Below are 20,801 nucleotides of genomic sequence, written 5' to 3'. Positions count from 1 at the left end.
TATTTTATTGTAGTCCTGTAATTTTTAGGAATAACTCACTGAAATCTGTCCAAACAAGAGTCTAGTAAACATCCCGGGGATGATAAAATTTGAAACACGAAATCATAAATTATAATTTAATAAATAATCATAAAAAATGATATTATAATACATTTAATTCAATAATATAACCAAACCAAAAACACAGAAATTTGAAATATAGTGCCAAGTTTGCACATCGCTGAGCAAAGTCGCAAAATCGTTTTCAGTGTCTGATGACGAATCTCCCCACGAATTATCGTCACTCAATTCCGCAAGTGGTTCTAATTTACTATCGCTGTTCCCTAGCCGGTCTAAAACCGCTTTTGACCTAAAGGGACGCTTTTTGGACGCCATGGACGTTTCTCAGTTTCCAGGCAGAAAGAACGGTGCAAATGCAGGCAGGGCACAGGACAAAGCACTAGGGACAAAATGTATGTGAAATGGTTTGATACAGTAACGTTTTACTATGTGATTTTAGTGTATTGAGTGAATGTCACTTTTGGTCATTTTCAAATTTCCCGCCGTGCCGTCCCCCGTACGTCCCGACGCTCGCAGGGGACGGAACCTAGATGACAGATGCCAGCATCTGCCGGATTACATTGCCGGGGACACCGCAGGAGGGACATCGCGGGAGCGCAGGACAAGGTAAGTGAAGAACAGATGCCGGAGCAGTGCCGCATAGTAAGCCCGAGTGTAGCTCGGGGTTACCGCTTTTGGTACTGAAACTTTACCCCGAGCTACACTCGGGAATACCTCCAGGGAGGTTAAACCCAAACATATATATATAAAAAAATAAATACCGTATTTTTCGCTCCATAAGACGCACCTGACCATAAGACGCACCTAGGTTTTAGAGGTGAAAAACAAGAAAAAAAAATATTCTGAACCAATGGACTGCGGACACAGTACAGGAGATGACCAGAGACTGCAGACATAGTACAGGAGATGACCAGAGACTGCGGACATAGTACAGGGGATGACCAGAGACTGCAGAAACAGTACAGGAGAAGACCAGAGACTGCGGACACAGTACAGGAGATGACCAGAGACTGCGGACACAGTACAGGAGATGACCAGAGACTGCGGACACAGTACAGGAGATGACCAGAGACTGCGGACACAGTACAGGAGATGACCAGAGACTGCGGACACAGTACAGGAGATGACCAGAGACTGCGGACACAGTACAGGAGATGACCAGAGACTGCGGACACAGTACAGGAGATGACCAGAGACTGCGGACACAGTACAGGAGATGACCAGAGACTGCGGACACAGTACAGGAGATGACCAGGGACTGCGGACACAGTACAGGAGATGACCAGGGACTGCGGACACAGTACAGGAGATGACCAGGGACTGCGGACACAGTACAGGAGATGACCAGGGACTGCGGACACAGTACAGGTGATGACCAGAGACTGCGGACAGTGCAGGGAATGACCAGAGACTGCGGACAGTGCAGGGAATGACCAGAGACTGCGGACAGTGCAGGGAATGACCAGAGACTGCGGACAGTGCAGGGAATGACCAGAGACTGCGGACAGTGCAGGGAATGACCAGAGACTGCGGACAGTGCAGGGAATGACCAGAGACTGCGGACAGTGCAGGGAATGACCAGAGACTGCGGACAGTGCAGGGAATGACCAGAGACTGCGGACAGTACAGGGAATGACCAGAGACTGCAGACAGTACAGGAGATGACCAGAGACTGCGGACAGTGCAGGGAATGACCAGAGACTGCGGACAGTGCAGGGAATGACCAGAGACTGCGGACAGTGCAGGGAATGACCAGAGACTGCGGACAGTGCAGGGAATGACCAGAGACTGCGGACAGTGCAGGGAATGACCAGAGACTGCTGACCTTTGGGGAGGGAGGGGGAGCGGGTACCTGAATTTGACAGGTACCCGCTCCCACTTCCGCGGAGTTGCCTTCCCTCTTCTTCCCGGGCCGGCTTCTGTGACAGCCGGGTGCCCACTGCGCAGGTGCAAGAAGCGCTTCGCTTTGTGAATGGCCCGGCGCCTTCTGTGACCTTTCATGTGTCCCAGAAGACACCGGATCATTCACAAAGCGCAGCACATGCGCAGTGGGCACCCGGCTGTCACAGAAGCCAGCGCGGGAAGACTGTGCAGCGCTGGAGCGAGGAACAGGTAAGGCCCTGCAGGAGAGAACAGCTGAGCGGCCGGCCCGGTATTCTGACATGGTGGCGGCAGAAATACCGGACCGGCCGCTTTACATTCACTCCATAAGACGCACTGACATTTTCCCCCCTTTTTGGGGGGGAAAAAAGTGCGTCTTATGGTGCGAAAAATACGGTACATGCAATATTACATTGTGTTCATACTCACTTTGCCACCAGAGCATTTGTTTTCTGTAGATCACAAAAAAACCTGGTTGATCCTACTGTTCTGTCCCTTCCACCTTGTCAGTTTCCCTGCTGCAGCCCGACTTTCCCTCCCCGAGTCCCTGCTGCAGCCTGAGATTATGTAGATTAGCTGTTGCCACATCTACCGAACATACTCCAGTTTCAATCTAAACTGCTCTTTCCTCTGTACGCCACATGGGGTTAGTCACACATTGTGAAAAACACTATGGGGGTGGGATACAGGATTTTGATTGATGGAGGCTTCACCTCCCTTTTAGTCCCAGCACATACCATAGAGACAAGCTGGAGGGGTGTGACACAGGCTGTGCTAAGCAGAACCTCCGCCAGATATCTTTACACTGTGAACAAAGTAAAAGTTGTCAGTCAACAAACAAACATTCTGCCTACACCATATTATAGCAAAAAGAATAACATTTGCTTTGAAATATAGAACTTATTTGTAATGAGCTTTAACTGGCTATTAATCATTTGATTCCCCATTCTAAAAGCCTTTGTCATGTGACTGGCACAGCACCAATCAGCTTTGCAGACACAGAATCATAGTCCAGACCTCCCCTGATGTTATAGAGCACAGATCAGTGCAATACTAGAAACTCCAATCTCAGATCTTTCTGAGGACAGAAAAAAACTTGGAAAAAAAAAGGTATGCAACTGCTCAATAGCAATAATAAGGTGCTGAGATTTTTTTTTAAGACAATCATAACTACACTGCATATGAGCACCAAAACCCAAAAATAGTTTTTAATTATTTGTAATATTCAACGCAAACTCACTCATCCATGTCTGCAGGATTTATTTTGTTGAGAAAGGACTGAAAAAATACCCCCTACCATTTCTGGCTTTGGCCATCTAGAGTAGGGAGTAGATCCATGTAGCATTTACGTCCTGGAATCCATCTGCCAATAGCTCAGGCTGCAGGATATTTGTCTAGGCTTTGAAACAAGGAAGTAAATTATCCAAAATGATCGCTAGGCATTACAGCCCCGATTAAGAAGTTTTCCAGTGCTGCTGCAATGAAATAAATAGAATGGTTTAGGAAACTTGACCATTTGACTTCTTTCTGTTTGCTACAGCTTTAAGAGCAACCAAGGGCATGTTGGAAGTCGGAAAGAGAGTCAGGTAATCCACTACAGCCAATCAAATTAACGTCTAACTTAATGTGCTGTACTAAAAATAACCTGGGAGAATTTGATGAACTGCTTGTTTGGTCTTAGATATTGCAGCTGCCCAACATTTCCCCCAACCCTCCTCCACGGGGACACACTCACCATTTGCCATACCTCTCTGATAGAGCGGGGGGGGGGGGGGGGAGCCACACTTCACTGCTCTATCACAGTCCAGGAACACAAATCTCAACGCCAACAACTAAAGCATTAATTTACTGTGACATGCAGAGAAGCCCTCTGGTTTACAATGTCATTAGAACAGTCAAATGATACATCAGCTAAATCTACCTTCACGGCATCAAAACAGTCTATAAGAGATGCATCTGCTCGTCATTTGCTTACAAACCCATACATCTATTGCAAGCTCTGCATTGAGGGTTAAACAAAAAAAAAAAAAAACCACACGCACAGGAGTGACAGGTTCACATTAATGTATATTAGCTTCTAACAGAAATAATAGACAGATTTCTGCACTATAACAAGAATGTTCTCTCATGAAAACTGAAGGATAACCAAAGCAAGTCAAAGTAAATAGCTGCTCGCACAATTGTTCAGGGAGTAGCTAGACTATCCTAAATCATTAGGTTTGAATTGCCCATAATAACTTCAATTCTGTGTTACCATCCAATATGGCAGCTGTCCAGATCAATTCATGGAGCTTTCAAGCGGCAGGAGGCACAAGATGTGACATCTCTTTATTCTCTATGCACATGTATACAATAAGTGTGGGCGCCATGGTACGTCTCCACATCCCAGCTTCTACAATGGTTTGCATGCCAAATTCATTCAATTAGTATAAACCCAAGGAAGGCAACTACAACTCCATATCACTGCAGAGAAAAATATATACTGTATAAAGCTGATCTTGTGTGTGAAAATACTATTACATAATGACCAATACCTCTCTATCTCTAAAAAGAAAAAAAAAAAACACACACACACGTTTGTTACAGTGCAGGGGTCCCTGCAATTAAAATTTGATTTTACATTTACAAAAAGAAAAAAAAAAAAAAACTGTTAAGAGTATGTGGATACAATGCAATCATACTATTTTTTTAAATCTGAATTTAAAAAATGGCATAGCTCACCTTTACCAAATATTGCATATTCAGATAAGGGTTGTATGTAGATAAGAACAGCTGTACAGCTTTGATCAAAATTAAAAAATTATGCCCCTGCTATAGGACATTGCTAAGATGATGCCGAGAGTTGCAGCTTTTACGGTACTTATAACATTCACCTTCACTCCTGTGATTGTGGAGACCAATAGTAATAGCTACGCTTCTCTTCGCAACGTCCTGGGAGTCTTCTAGTAAGGCTTCATGAGATCCGTAAATTACCTACATCTAAAGCAAGGGCATTATTAAACTTTAGACAAAGCTGCAGTTTGTTTTTATCTACATGTGCCCTTTATCTGCATAGGCAGTTTTTTTGTAAAGGTGAACTAATCCTTTAAAATGGAAGCTGAACTCTGGAAGCTGTGAAAAGAAAAAAAAAAAAAAAAAATGTCACTGTGTCACTGAGTGGACATGGCCATTTTGGTAGAGGACCAGGGCTTTGCTTCCTGGAGGTCAGAGCCTCTAGCAAAAGTGAAAACAGTAAACAGCACGGCATTCATATCAACAAAGCTAAAATCAAACGTTGTGGCACTAGCAGTCAGAGGCTGCAGTGCCCAACTTGATCTCAAACTGAAGATATACAGCTATTTAACAGTGCCTAGGCAGCATCACCTACCAGCAAGTGCATGGCTACTTTCCAGGCAGAATTCAAGACAAAAAAAAAAAAAAAAAAACCACACACAAACATTTTCCAGAGTGCAGTTTAGGCACAAACATTTACAGCTGTGCCATAAGTTACATCTTCACTTTTTAGTTTAGGTCCACTTTAATACTCTTGTAAATTTACTTGCTGCAAGATGCACACAATTTGACTTTAGGACACTTGTAACCTATAGAAGTATCTAGAGGGTTTTAAACAATTCAGAGTAGGTTTACAATTACAGAACTGTGAGGATGAAAGGAGGGACTGTCTTTGAAAGTGGTACACATTGTGAGTAATTGGTAGTATCCGTCCATATACAGGCTGTCATTAGAACCATCCTCTACTTCGAGGTCAAAGATTTACGCATTTGGAGCATTATGCTACCTTTTGGAAAACAAGAGGCTGGTAAAAAGCAACTCACACCTCATATCTGCCATTTTATTTAATATAATTTTCCTTACAAACTGCAATAAAGCTTGCTGCAACCCTTGCTATTAACAGACTCCTATCGGCTATTAAAAATATAAAATTAACTATGCCAAAATGGCCCCTTTTTTATTAATAAAAAGGTAGTAATGGAAGCTGTCACTATCAGTACGAGCCAAAAATAGTTATTTTAGATTACAAGTGATGCTGACTGATGTATTTGGTAAAAAGTAGGAATAACTCAGGCAAAGCCCAGTAGGAAAAAATCAATTCAAATAACCCTCCTTGAGCAGCAAAGAAACAACCTCCAAATAATGCTATGATTACCTGGCAGGTCTTAAAGGGTGATAAAATATTTGATCAAGGTTAGTTCTCTATTAGATCTTTATTTTCAAAGCTTGTACAAAAGGATTTGTTTTTTTGGGTGAATATTTAAATGTAGAGCAATTCCATGACATTTAGTTTGTACTGCATATGAGCTTTCTAATAAGAAATCCCAGCATGACCTGCTCACTTGGTCTCCAACAGGTCCTTATTTAAAGAAAGGGGGAGGGGGTCATGCATCTCTTACCCTAAACAAGTAATAAAACCAAATCATTAGATGTGGCTGCAACAGTTTTATCTTTGGCTTTTCCCCTCGGTTTTCACCTGGTGGTCTGGCCAGTAACACCTCCTGTATTAGTGAGACACCACTTTGGAGGCATGAGCCAGGACAGGGCAGGCAGCAGCACTGTTAGTCTGGGGAAGATGGGAGTGTGAAATGTATTAACAGATTGGCTTCAGTTTATTTGTATTCAAAACTCCAGCTAACACTTCACAATCAGTTAGAGCAAACAATGCTTTCCCTTTTGGGTGAAAAGGGTTTACATGAATAAATAATAGCTAATCATTTTAATCACCCAACCAGTGGTAATGGGATGGTCTCATCTATGTAAACTGATGAGTTCTGCTGGAGAACTGGAACTTCTGAACACTAATATAGCCATCACATCCAAGACTTAAGCTGCAATATAATAAAAGTATGCTTTTGGGTTAACTACTACTTTAATCAGGACTCACCCAGGTGGGTGGGTATAATCAGGACTCACCCAGGTGGGTGGGTATAATCAGGACTCACCCAGGTGGGTGGGTATAATCAGGACTCACCCAGGTGGGTGGGTATAATCAGGACTCACCCAGGTGGGTGGGTATAATCAGGACTCACCCAGGTGGGTGGGTATAATCAGGACTCACCCAGGTGGGTGGGTATAATCAGGACTCACCCAGGTGGGTGGGTATAATCAGGACTCACCCAGGTGGGTGGGTATAATCAGGACTCACCCAGGTGGGTGGGTATAATCAGGACTCACCCAGGTGGGTGGGTATAATCAGGACTCACCCAGGTGGGTGGGTATAATCAGGACTCACCCAGGTGGGTGGGTATAATCAGGACTCACCCAGGTGGGTGGGTATAATCAGGACTCACCCAGGTGGGTGGGTATAATCAGGACTCACCCAGGTGGGTGGGTATAATCAGGACTCACCCAGGTGGGTGGGTATAATCAGGACTCACCCAGGTGGGTGGGTATAATCAGGACTCACCCAGGTGGGTGGGTATAATCAGGACTCACCCAGGTGGGTGGGTATAATCAGGACTCACCCAGGTGGGTGGGTATAATCAGGACTCACCCAGGTGGGTGGGTATAATCAGGACTCACCCAGGTGGGTGGGTATAATCAGGACTCACCCAGGTGGGTGGGTATAATCAGGACTCACCCAGGTGGGTGGGTATAATCAGGACTCACCCAGGTGGGTGGGTATAATCAGGACTCATCCAGGTGGGTGGGTATAATCAGGACTCATCCAGGTGTGTGGGTATAATCAGGACTCATCCAGGTGTGTGGGTATAATCAGGACTCATCCAGGTGTGTGGGTATAATCAGGACTCATCCAGGTGTGTGGGTCTACAGATCAATTTGATCTCCCGTTTAAATGTATAAGTGCTGGACAAATTTAAGCATTCAAACTAAAGCCCTCTCTGCCAACCCCGTGTTTAGTTTCAGAAATCAAAAAATATCACATATAAAAAGCTACCAACACAAAATGTTTCTCTTGCAGGTTTCTTCCAAAATTGAGATCTTGCAACAAGAAATTGCCTTCTCCATAAAGGGTAACCTCACTAGTAGCAAAATTATGCCACATTTAGATCAGCTTTTAGTAGCCAAACTGGATTTTTGATCCCTCTCAAATAGGCCAAATATTTTTTTCTTCAATAAAACTGTACATTTCCTTGAAGTAACAGGCATCAGATAAACTAATCTGACCAAGGACTCCAGGGAGGAACAGTGATCAGGTAGTTTGGAAAACCTATCCTGATCGATATTGTTATTTAAAAGATAAGCAGGACCGCCAGCCACCTGCACTGCATACATTCACCCCCATCCATTGGCAAACTTGCCTGGTCAGCAGAGATACCCCTAGGAGTTTATAGAGTTCTGATAATCTGAAACCCTGAGGGTGGTCGATTCATGCTTGCACATCTGACTATTCTCTAATGGCAATGGACAGACCAAAATGGCAAATGAAACCATTCTCTCAGTGTGGTACTAACAGATCAAAAGACTGATGCAGTCCTCACCACATAAGCTCACAAGTAGAATATAAAGCAGATTAAGCTTTGTGGTCCATCTGTTGTTTGTAATTAACAGGGAAGGTGCTTTCTTTGTCAACACAATTCATGCCAAGTGTGAATTCTCACAGCAAACAATTACAGCTTCACTCAAGTTGCACAGGAAAGAAAAACAGAAAAATACCATAGGTAACATAAAATTACCCTGGTACCTACAGCGTATGGGACAGAAAATGAAAGTGTCAGAAGTGAAGGTAACAAAAGCAGCAAGTAAGTCACAGGAATCATTTTATCACTTAGGCCATTTTCAGTACTGCATCAAAAAAAGAAAAAATGACTACACGTCTTCTCTGCTGCCAAGAGTCTATTCTAAAAATCGCAGCACTATGTAACACATACATTGTAGGAAATATGACCCTTGCCAGCCTCTTGCCCCCCTGAGATTGGCCACTAAATGTACTGTAATAGGTGGATTTTCGGTCATCAAGAAGCTGCAAACTTGTTGAAACTTGTGTAATAGAATGCCTGAGGTTTAAGGGTTCATGTAACTGCAGCTGATAAACTGACGTTCAGGAGCTGTTCAGCGTTTTTTTTCAGCAGCCCCTGAACTCTCACTAATGTTTTCCTATGTGTCCATGTACACAGTCGTTTACAGGCAGTTGAGTTTACAGTCTTTTTTTAACTCGCCAAACTTGCATTCAGGAGTAGATGTTACTGGAGTTTCAAACGGCAAACACTTATAAATGCGGTTAACCGCGTTTACATTTAGAAGCGTTTAACTGTTCCATGTCCAGAGACTTTTTCATCATCAGAAATGCATGCAAAGCGTTTTCCAGGTACTCAAATGGACCTAGTACACCAGCGCAGACAGTTCCAGGTTTTGCATGAAGGAAAAAAAAAAAAAATGGTAGAACGTGCTGCATCATGATGGGATCCATAGTGAATACAATCAGAAGAGACTGGTAATCTCAACACATACTGCTCTCTCTGCTTTTGCGCTCTATTCCTCTATTCTGGGCATTTGGGAAGGTCTCCTGAGGTTATCTTTTAAAAATACTTCTAAAACAAACAGTACACAAATGCAGCTAAACTGCCGTTTTTGACCTACAGCAGTCAGTTTCCATCGTTCAGAAGAGTTTTCCAAATGCCCCGTGTACTTGAGCCCTAAGAGCTCCTAGAGTTCCTGCTATACCAGTCCTAAGACAAGTTTACCATATTTGAGAATGCCACAGCTAAACAAATCAAGAGCAAAGCTTAATGAGAAAAATTCAGGTAGTGGGAAGGAAAAAAAAAAAAAAAAGCGCCAGGACCACAACAACCAACCATTCATTAAAGTGCAACTCTAGCCAAAACCTGTATTTTTCATTTTCAATAAGGTGGAGAATAATTTACAAAACATTCTCAGGTTTTTACTGCCCATCTATAACCACATCAGCTATTTACTTTTGTAATATTTACCTCTCAGTCACAACTGTAAGCGACATGTCCCTAAAATTAAGTGACATCATTTCAGAATACTTCACCAGGGAAACAAAAAAATGCCACTACTGGAAGATGTGCAAATATGAAAAAAAAAAAAAAAAAGTACCAATCTACCAGTAGCTATACATTAGTTTCAGTGCAGATTACCTTAAAATAAATGAAAAAAAGTGACAGTAGGATTAAGAAGTTGACCTAGGACACGAAGCACAAATGCCCACATTTGTCCCCAATGCAAAAATTGGCCATTTAAATAGAAAATGGTTTTTCTGTGTCTGTAGTGCAGTAAACAAGGCAAGAGGAAAGCAAAAAAAAAAAACACAAAACACCACACACACACACACACACACACACACACCACATTTACTGCATCCTTTACATATTCTAACAATTTGTTTGTTTTTTTCTTTGGGGGGGGGGGGATCCCATAATTGAAATGTATTTTGCACTGGAACACACCTAAACAACAACTGAATCAACTTAAAGTGGATACAATGTCATTTTCCCAAGTTATATGCATTCAGAATAAGTGAGGTGTGTTACATACCTACAAGTGTGTTTACTACCTCTGAATGAGATCACAGTACACTTACAGCTCCTTCCAGAAAGAGATAATACCTGTACATAGATGGCTCCATCAGTGATAATACCACATTACACACACTGCACTCATTTGGGCAGTGGTACCAATTGTGCCTGCTGTGTGGTAGACTGGGTTCATCACCACTAGGGACAAAATCTTCAAACAGTAGCAGCATTGCCCACTGGCCCTACCATCTGCCAGCTCATACCCAGGGGGAATAGTTGCTTTATTGCATGTCCAAGTAGAAAAATGCACACAGACAATTGTAAAGCAGTATTTGCCATTTTGTGTTGTCTGCCACAGTTGGAGGTCTCTAGACCACTGGGTACTACAGAATCCCATCAGTATAAGAATACTCCAGCTTAGTGGTAATCGACTTTTTGATATTGGCGCCTTCACTGTGGACATTAACATGCTATTCTACAGAAAGCAATCAAGACCTGCAACAGGAGATAATCAAAGACTATGGGCACCCTACAAGAGTTTGTAATGGACTGCAGACACTCAGAAGTTGATCAAATGCGGTAAACATTACAGGAACTTTAGCCATGCTTCAGGAGACAGACAAAAAGGCACCTTATATAATGTTGGAAGGGCAATAACTGTCCTAAATCAACGCCTCCAAATTTGTGCTTTGTACAGCCCCCTTAAAATGCACTGTACCATTTTAAAAGACTAAAGTAGGATAGATGAACAAAGTACAAAAGTGTGAAAAATACACCAAGGCATTTACAATTACTAGAACCCAGCACAAGAACAATTTTCCTTCACTAGTCTGAGCAAACACAAGTGAAATAGGCAAGAAAACACAGGCTATTGTCTTTAAGGGGCCAGAGGTCAGAAGGATAAGTGTCAAAAGGCAGCATGTGGTCCTGGGCCACCTTTGGTACAGAAGTTCTATATTATGGAATACACATTTATTCTTTTCATACTGTTATACAAGCATCCATGCCAAACTGCTTCATTTACGTTTTTTTCCATGATATAGATTGTGGGTTTCAGCCAGCTTCTATGTTTGCTATTTTTAAACTACTGCCAGTTTAACCTCTGGGTTTTTTGCTGACACCAAACGAAATATTTCTCTGTGCAGAAAACACTGCCAATTTGCATCAATAATGGAAGAAAAAACTGCTAGCAGAACATAGCCTACGCCAGAATACATTAACAATGGAGATTTATATGAAAACAATTTGGGGATTTTCACGCCATGAGCAAAACAAAAATGACTGCATGACAGGGGTGAGTGGTTTGGGCTTCAAAGACACGAGGGCATTTCTTTTTTTTTTTTTTTTTTTTTTTTTTAAGAGCCAGCAGCATAAGTCAATCAGCAAACAAAGCCACCGGTCAGGTGCCCCTAGGATTAAGAAAAACCATAGTCGGAACATTTATCTGGGTTGTAAAAACTGCCAGACTGCCTGGAAATACAATACATATTATGCATGTATGCCTAAGGTCACTTCAACTCTGATCTGAAAGTACAAGGCTTCCCTATATACACAACAAATCTTCACAGATTTGAATTTAATATTTGCAGTATCCTGGGAAAATCCCAGAAATGCAAATACAAAACTACAAAACTCTTACATTGAGAAAAATAAATAGGGGGTTGCCAGAGAGAAAAAAAAAAATATATATATATTTTTTTTTATATATATACATATATATTAAAAAAAAAAAAAAGTGCGTGCATAACTCAAACTATGATAACGAGAACAGACAATGCATACCGCTTTTGCTGAAACGCTTACGCAAGTGATGCACCTGTGCAACCTAACTCCAGACAAAAAAGGTAAACTGAATCGCCCATCAAAAAATGAAGAAAAATGCTGAGATTTTTCAGCCACTGGATAGCCTCAGTCCAGCAGCCAGCTTTCTTTAACCCACTTTCTGAGAAGGTCCTCCTGGAACATCCCCATCCTGTGACTGGACAATGAAATAAGCAGTACAGTGATGAGCTCATCTCTCACCAGCATTCTTTAACAGCTCATCAACTGACTTGTTCCTTGCACTGGTTCATTTCCATAGTCCAAGCCTGTACAAGGCTTGCAGGAGGCCGATGCTAGGCAAAATTCAGGTACTTGCACCGCTTGATTCTAATTATATAGATTACAGAGTTTCATTATTTTGCATCGTAAAGTGGCAAAACACTTTTTGGATAGGGCAAGACAGTCCATACGTTAATTAAATTTTCTCATTCAACCAGCAGGTTGGGAAAAAAGGAAAAAAAAAAAAGGATCAGATTCCCCCATCTACACATTCAATATGGGTGGAGAAACCAGACTGGTTGTACAGAAGTCAACCATGTATTGCTGCCTTAAGTGAGGGTTATAAACCCTGTCAGTATGTGTCCCATGGGGGAGATTTTCCTTGACTTCCTGTCCCATAGACAAAACCAGAAATGAGATGAAATCCCTCTAAAAACTGGGAGGAAATTTCAGGTTGTCGCCAGAACTAGTGACAGTTGGAAAGTGTGTCCTATGGATCAATAAATACACACTATATTCATCTATATCTCCGGTGTGCAGATGACCCTTCTTCCTATTGCTCCTATTGCATCGTGTGTGGTGGCGAGCCTGAGCCTGCACCTGTTGTAGATTGATCTGGATTGTTTGCCTGAGCGGTATACCTCTGTTCTTTGAATTTTCCCTCCATTACAATTCTGGGGAAACCCCCTCCGTAAAAAAAAAAAAAAAAAAAAAACCAAACATTTGCACAGCTAATGTTACCAGCGTTGTCAAAAACGTCCAGTGAGCATGGAGCCTTAAAATACATTTTAACAAGGCTGTCTTAACAAGGTTAAAGACTTCGACTGGATTCAGCTAGTTTCCAGTCTCTCTAGGGACAGATCACAGCAAGGTATGCTGCATGAATTGTAAACTTGGCAGTCCAGAGGGGAGATCTCAAATACAGATCCCAACCCTTAAACAACTTCTACAATTATTAATGGATTTTAAAGGCTCAAGGTATTTTACCTTCATGCATTCTATACATGAAGGTAAAGAACTTTCTCTGCAGTATTTCCCCAGCCCCCCTAATACTCACCTAAGCCCCCTATCGATTCAACGATGTGCACTGGAGTCTCAGCTGTCCCAGGACTCACAGCCAATCACAGCCAGTGAGCAAATAAGAGGGGGCAGGGCTGAGATGTGGTTGTACATTCGAATGGACACAGTGCAGCGGCTGAGGAGTGCGCCTGATCGAGTGCCCCCATAGCAAGCAGCTTGCTGTGGGGGCTTCCAACAGCAGGGAGGGGCCAGGAGTGCCAGCAGGGTACCCAAGAGGAGGATCCGGGCTGCTCTCTGCAAAACTACCACACACAGTAGGCAAGTATAGTATAGACATGTTTGTTATAACAAAAAAAAAAAGCCTTTAGAATTACTTTAAGCATAACGTTTTAAAATAAAAAGGGTACCCTTCCCTTAATATGCAGTCTGAATGGGGCCTCCCAATTTATCTATGAAGCAGGTGTCATTGCCCCTAGTGTCCAAGGGGGGGGGGGGTTGAGTGGGGAAAATACTTTGTAGAACCACTTCCCGCTGCAAATCTTTTTGGGGATGTCTCTACTGTCTCAGCTTTTCACATCTAGAGTGACATATTTGCCCATTCTTCTTTACAGAATAGCTCAAGGTCTGTCAGATTGGATGGAGAGTGTCTGAGAATCTGTGGCAAGACTTGAAAATTGCTGTTCAATTGGATTTAGGTCTAGATTTTGACTGGGCCATTCTAACAAATGAACATGCTTTGATCTAAACCATTCCATTGTAGCTCTGGCTGTATGTTCAGGGTCAGTGTTCTGTATTTGGCTCCATCTTCCCATCAACTCTGACCAGTTTCCCTGTCCCTGCTGAAGAAAAGCATCCCCACAACATGATGCTGCCACCACATTTCACAGTGGGGATGGTGTGTTCAGGGTGATGTGCAGTGTTAGTTTTCCACCAGTGTTTTGCTTTATTTCTTCAGTGTTGTCACATGAAAAGATAACACTTTACTACAACGTAAAGTAGTGAGTGTACAGCTTGTATAACAGTGTAAATTTGCTGTCCCCTCAAAATAACTCAACACAGCTATTAATATCTAAACCACTGGCAACAAAAGTGAGTACACCCCTAAGTGAAAATGTCCCAATTAGCCATTTTCCCTCACCGGTGTCATGTAACTCAGTGTTACAAGGTCTCAGGCATGAATGGGGAGCAGGTGTGTGAAATTTGGCATTATTGCTCTCTCTTATACTGATCACTGGAAGTTCAACATGGCACCTCATGGCAAAAAACTCTTGAGAATCTGGAAGAAAAAAAAAAAAGTTTTTTGAAGACAAGCAGACTAAGGACATGGATTAATGGAATCATGTCTCGTGGTCTGAAGAAACAAAGATAAACTCATTTGGTTCAGATGGTGTCAAGCGTGTGGGGCGGCAACCAGGTGAGGAGTACAAAGACAAGTGTGTCTTGCCTACAGTCAAGAATGGTGGTGGGAGTGTCATGGTCTGGGGCTGCATGAGTGCTGCCAGCACTGGGGACGTAAAGTTCATTTAAAGAACCATGAATGCCAACATGTACTGTGACATACTGAAGCAGAGCATGATCCCCCTCCCCTCGGAGACTGGGCTGCAGGGCAGTATTCCAACATAACGACCCCAAACACACCTCCAAGATGACCACTGCCTTGCTAAAGAAGTTGAGGGTAAAGGTGATAGGCTTGGCCAGTCCGTCTCCAGACCTAAACCATATTGAGCATCTGTGGGGTGTCCCCAAAACGGAAGGTGGAGGAGTGCAAGGTCTCCAACATCCACCAGCTCCATGATGTCATCAAGGAGGAGTGGAAGAGGACTCCAGTGGCAACCTGTGAAGTGCTGGTGAACTCCATGCCCAAGAGAGTTAAGGCAGGGCTGGAAAATATTGACACTTTATGCCCAATTTAGACATTTTCACTTAGGGGTGTACTCACTTTTGTTGCCATTTTAGACATTAATGGCTGTGTGTTGAGTTATTTTGACAGCAAATTTACACGGTTATACAAGCTGTACACTCACTACGTCACATTGTAGCAAAGTGTCATTTCTTCAGTGTTGTCACATGAAAAGATTTAACAAAATATTTACTAAAATGTGAGGGGAGTACTCACTTCTGTAAAATAGTGTGTGAATACACACACACACACACACACACACACACACACACACACACACACACACACACATATTTGGACACAGACAATTAGTTTTTTTTTCAGATATTTACCAAAACATATTCAAGCTACAGTTATATAATGGATATGGGCTGAAAATGCACACTCAGCTTTAATTTGGAGGGTATGTACATCCAAATTGGAGGAAGGGTTTAGGAATTACAGCACATACCCTCAAATTAAACCTGAGAGTGTACACTTTCAGCCCATATCCATTACATAACTATAGCTTGAATATGTTTTGGTAAATACAAAAAAAAAAAAAAAAAAAAAAAAAAAAAACACGCATGCAGAAACTGGCGATCCCACTATGCCCAGGTGTGAATGGGGCCTTGGGGCTTCTAGGGTTCCTTCAAAATGGGCCTACGCTTCCTGCAGACACCTTAAAGTACAACTGAAAGGCAATTTGTGCCTTTTTTTGGATAGAGTGTTGAAGGGGTTATAGCTACTGTTGAATGTTTATTGCTGTCTATGTCCCATTAGGGATATTCAAATTTACACCAATCTTCTTGATCTCCAATGTCACCAGGAAAGAAAGCCGTGGATCAAGTCACAGTTTAAGAAAACAGAAGACATCTTCCAAATGGAGATTTGTTCCTGTGACAACTGTCTATGAGGGGATTTCCCCGACATTCAAAAGATACTCACTTTCTGTTGAGTCTGTTTGATTAGGAAGATGATCACTTCCTGTCCTGCAAAGAAAAAAAAAACAAAAAAAAACACAAAAAAAAAACCTGACAGTTTTAACCCTGCTCTATCTAAAGTTAGAAAGAAAAAAAAAAAAAAAGTTAGAAAGAAAAAAAAAAAAAAAAAGTATTCTGAGACAATTTAGGTTAATGTCACTACAGTTGCCATGAAGTAGCCAACTTCAGGGTAGCTGAGATACCTTTAACCATTTCCCTGCTGTCCTATGGTAAAATACTGCTACGGGGCTGCACAAACACACACACACACACACGATTTACGCTTCCAGGTAGTGGGCGCGCACCCACCGCCCTTTCGACGCTGCCATTGGCAGCTAGGCATATCAAATCACCAGGTCCTGGCTGGAAATTCCACGCCAGCACCCAGTGATCACTGAGTAACACTGACAGGGGAGAGACTTGTGTGTAAAACACAGGTCTCTCCTACCAGCAAGCACACGCTGTATATTTCTCTGAAACACACAGCAGAACCTCTCTCTAGTAAACACACAGCACATCATGTAAAACAGCACACAGTTAACCCTTTGATTGCCCCAGATGTTAACCCCTTTCCTGCCCAGTGTCATTAGTAGCGTCAGTGATTTTTATTAGCACTGATCACTGCATTAGGCTCATTGGGATGTCAGAGGCAGTTAGTTCCCCCAGTGTCAGAATGCCAGCCGCAGGCCTACACTCCTGCTATAAGTCGTTGTTCACCATTACTAGTATTAAAAAAAAAAAAAAAAAAAAAAAGAAGAAAGTAAATCCTCTGGAGGGTAAGTAGTTAAAGGAGTTCCAGGCCCCCCTCCCCCCAAAAAGATTAAGTCACCATCTACAGTATTTGTACTTAACTGCATTTATCTGTCTTTTACATCTGCTTCAAGTTCAGCTTTAACTTTGTTTTGTAGCTTAACACATTGTGCACAAATGAAAAACTTCTCACTGTAAAGCAAGTGTTAAAATCCCTACCCCAGCACTTGCAGTTTGCAACTTGAGTGGAATTTTTTTCTTACAACCCTCCCATACAAGCCACATTTGTGGAGAATTTGTGATATTCTCGTCACATGCACACAATGACAACTTGTCATAAAATTCCTGTGACTGCTTGAGTTGCTGCAGGCCTCTTGGTAGCCTCTGACCAGTTTCCTTCTGGTGCTTTCATCCAGTTTGGAACATCGTGATCCAGGGAGGGTCTGTTGTACCAAATACCTTCCACTTAATAGGCATCACTGTGCTTCTAGGCATTGATAAAGCCTTTTAGTTTTTGTATCCATCTCCTGACTTGTGCCTCTCCACCACTTTATCCCAAAGATCTTTTGACAGTGCCTTGCTACCCATAGTTGAGTTAGCTTCAGGTGCACTACTAGGGACTGAAATGCTCCAGGAAAGCTCTTTTCATGCTGAGCTAATCAAAATTACTACAGCTGAAAGCCAAATGGCTGTGTGTGCCATTGATAGCTGATTCACTACACCTGATTGAGTTTACAAGTCATTGTGGAAAGGGGGGGGGGGGGTGATCCTTTTGTCAAATCAGTGATTGCATTTTTTAATTTGTTTTCACTTACATGTTCGTGTTCGCTCTTTCACTTGGATGTTATAAGTTGCACTGAGTAAACACAGCTGGATAAAACAAAAAACGGTCTTAATTTCTGGCTGCAAAACAAAATGTTTTTTAAAAAGGTGATTCTTTTCTATACCCACTGTATTCTCCTAAGCACATGGGATAGAAGTGTGATCATGTCATCCACAAAAAATAAAAATAAAAATAAAAAAAAAGGCTGACAATTAACTTCAAAGTTTTAGGTCGCTGCAACCAATGAAAGGTTTTTCTTCACTTAGATTTGCAGAATTCTCAGAACTTCAGGTATGTGGCTGCGATGGCACTGAAGTTATGAGGAAATGGGTAATATGCAAGCACTTTCCTGGAGAAGCCAGTTTGCTAACACAAAACACTTACCCAGATTCTATGCATTTTACATTTCTCATAAGGAAACAGAACAGCACCACCCGTACAAAATATTTTTCACCCAAAACATTTCTTCTGCACGGATAGAGGCATGTAAATTTAGCACTCACCATGATCACATTTCTATGAAGATAGCAAACATTTAGGTTAATCTTTTTAAGAGCACATTCATTTAAAAGCAGATCTAAAAAGTGTAATGATATAATAAAATATAAAAAAAAGGAACCATATTCCCCCATCCACACATTTGAGGTGGATGGGAATATCACTCTCATTGTGGTATTGTGTTCTGATCACGGGTACACTTCCCTGCCATTCGAACACACTGTTTTCTGTTGCCAGCTACAGCTGGTGCCACAAATTGTTTAGGCAAAACCTGACAGGCTGGTTGTACAGACGTTGATCTGTTGACAACAATCTGTACATAACGCTTGCTCGCCCATACATGGATCAAAATTCAGCCAGTCCCTTGAATTTTGACCATGTACGCCCGCCCAAAGAATGAGGAGTCCTCAGCACTGAAGGAAAAAACGAAAGTGGACAATCACTCCTTTTCTTGCTCCCTCTTCATTCAAGAAATCAGACACTGGGGCAAGATGTCCATCCAACAAAGTCCCCCTGGGGTACTCCATTCATGCATCCCAGAAGGCTTTAGGGCAATCTAGAACACACTGTACATGCATAGCTGCAAATCAAGGGACCAGCTGCAAAAAATAATATATTCAGGAGGCCAACTGTATCTAAGTAAAGAAGATGGTGGCATGGGACTCAACATCCGACAACCCAAGGCAGATTACAGCATGGCAATGCTAGATATGAGTTTTGATAATACCCCAGGTATGGGTTAGGTCTACTGTACCACAATATTCTGGTCATACGACACTGACACCGGCTACTTCAGCTCCTTGTGCTACAATTCTGCTTTAGGGCTGGTTCAGCTCCCTGGAAACAGCCTTGATACGTTTCTGCATGCATGGTATTTATGCGTTTTTCCTCATTTTTTGGGTAATTTGGGATCAAGTGCATTTTTGCTGCATTTCACCATGTTCCTGTACAGTTCTGTGCAGGAAAAATGCAGCATGTTCCATTTTCTTTTTCTGGAACACACTGAAACTACAAGCACTGGTGTGAACCACGCCATAGACAACCATTTAACCTACTGTCTGTACATTTCAGATGCAGGGGAAAAAAAAAAATGCAATGGAACACATGTAGTGTGAACCAGCCTTTAAGCACTTCTGTATTAAGAGGCTTAAACAAATATATATAAATAAATACCACACACTATATTGCCAAGTGTATTGGGACGCCTGCCTTTACACGCACATGAACTTTAAAACATCTCCGTCCTAGTCCACACTTGGTGATGTAAGGCTTGGATGCAGCTGCTCGGCCATGGAAACCCATTCCATGAAGCTCTCTATGCACGGTTGTGCTAATCTGAAGGCCACACGAAGTTTGGACGTCTTTAGCTATTGTCTCTGCAGACAGTTGGCAACTTGGCTACAGTGCGCTTCAGCATGCGCTGACACCGCTCTGTCATTTTACATGGCCTACTACTTCATGGCTGAGTTGCTGTTCCCAGTTGCTTCCACTTTGGTATAATACCACTAACAGTTGACCGTGGAATATTTAGTAGCAAGAAAATTTCATGGATGGACTTATTGCAAATGTGGCAACCTATCACGGTACAAAGCTTGAATTCACTGAGCTCCTGACAGCGACCCATTTTTTCACAAATGTTTGTAGAAGCAGTCTGCATGCCTAGGAGCTTGATTTTATACACGTGGTCATGGAGGTGGTTGGAACAATTTGGAGGGAGTGTACCAATACTTTTGGCAATATAGTAAATATCATGCATACACTCCCCCCCATAATTGAGTACTATTCATTCATCATTGCTATTCAGAAGTCACATGACATTTCCCAGGTCTTTCCTGTCCTCAGGGAAAGTTCTGAGGGAGGAGTTTCTAGTACTCTGCGAATGTATGAATCTGTCTGCACAGTGTTGATTGGTGCTGTGCCGATCACATAACAAAAAAAGGCTTTCAAAAACAAAGAATTAGCAACAAGTGTTTTAATGCTTCATACAAATCTATAATTCAAATGAGAGGTTTATCAATTTTTTTGCAACATGGTGTAGATTGAGTTTAAGTTGGGCGACAATAGCCTTCACCTTGGTCACACTGTAAAGATATCTGCACGAGGTTCTGACTGTCACAGGCTGTGTCATGTTCCTCCAGCCTGTGTATATGTTGTGTATATGCTGGGACTAAGAGGTGAAGTCTCAAATCCCCATCCTTTATGGAGAATGAGGAGGGAGGGGGAATGTAATTTACCACTGTGTATATGCCCACATGTGTGACTATATGGGCTGCACAGATAAAAAGAAGCAAATTAACAGCTTAGAAGGGAACTGGTGATGCTTACTAGATGCCAACAGCTAGTCTATACAATTTCAGATTTCAGCAGGGACAGACAATGAGGGAGGGACAGTGAACAGCAGGATCAACCATGATTTTAGCAGTCTACAGAAA

General features: G+C 42.2%; 1 protein-coding gene across 4 annotated transcripts in view; it reads right to left on the bottom strand.

The window, feature by feature from the left end:
• The window catches only part of STXBP5 (syntaxin binding protein 5), a 488,403-nt gene that overhangs the window by 428,877 nt on the left and 38,725 nt on the right, over positions 1-20,801 (bottom strand). The gene's annotated exons all lie outside the window — the stretch shown is intronic.

Source organism: Staurois parvus, unplaced genomic scaffold (genome assembly GCF_062004578.1).
Source record: "Staurois parvus isolate SC_StPar_1 unplaced genomic scaffold, SC_StPar_1.0 ptg000657l, whole genome shotgun sequence".
In the NCBI taxonomy this organism is placed as follows: domain Eukaryota; kingdom Metazoa; phylum Chordata; class Amphibia; order Anura; family Ranidae; genus Staurois; species Staurois parvus.
Note: the sequence above shows the minus strand (reverse complement) of the source record. Positions and strands in the feature narration are given on the sequence as shown.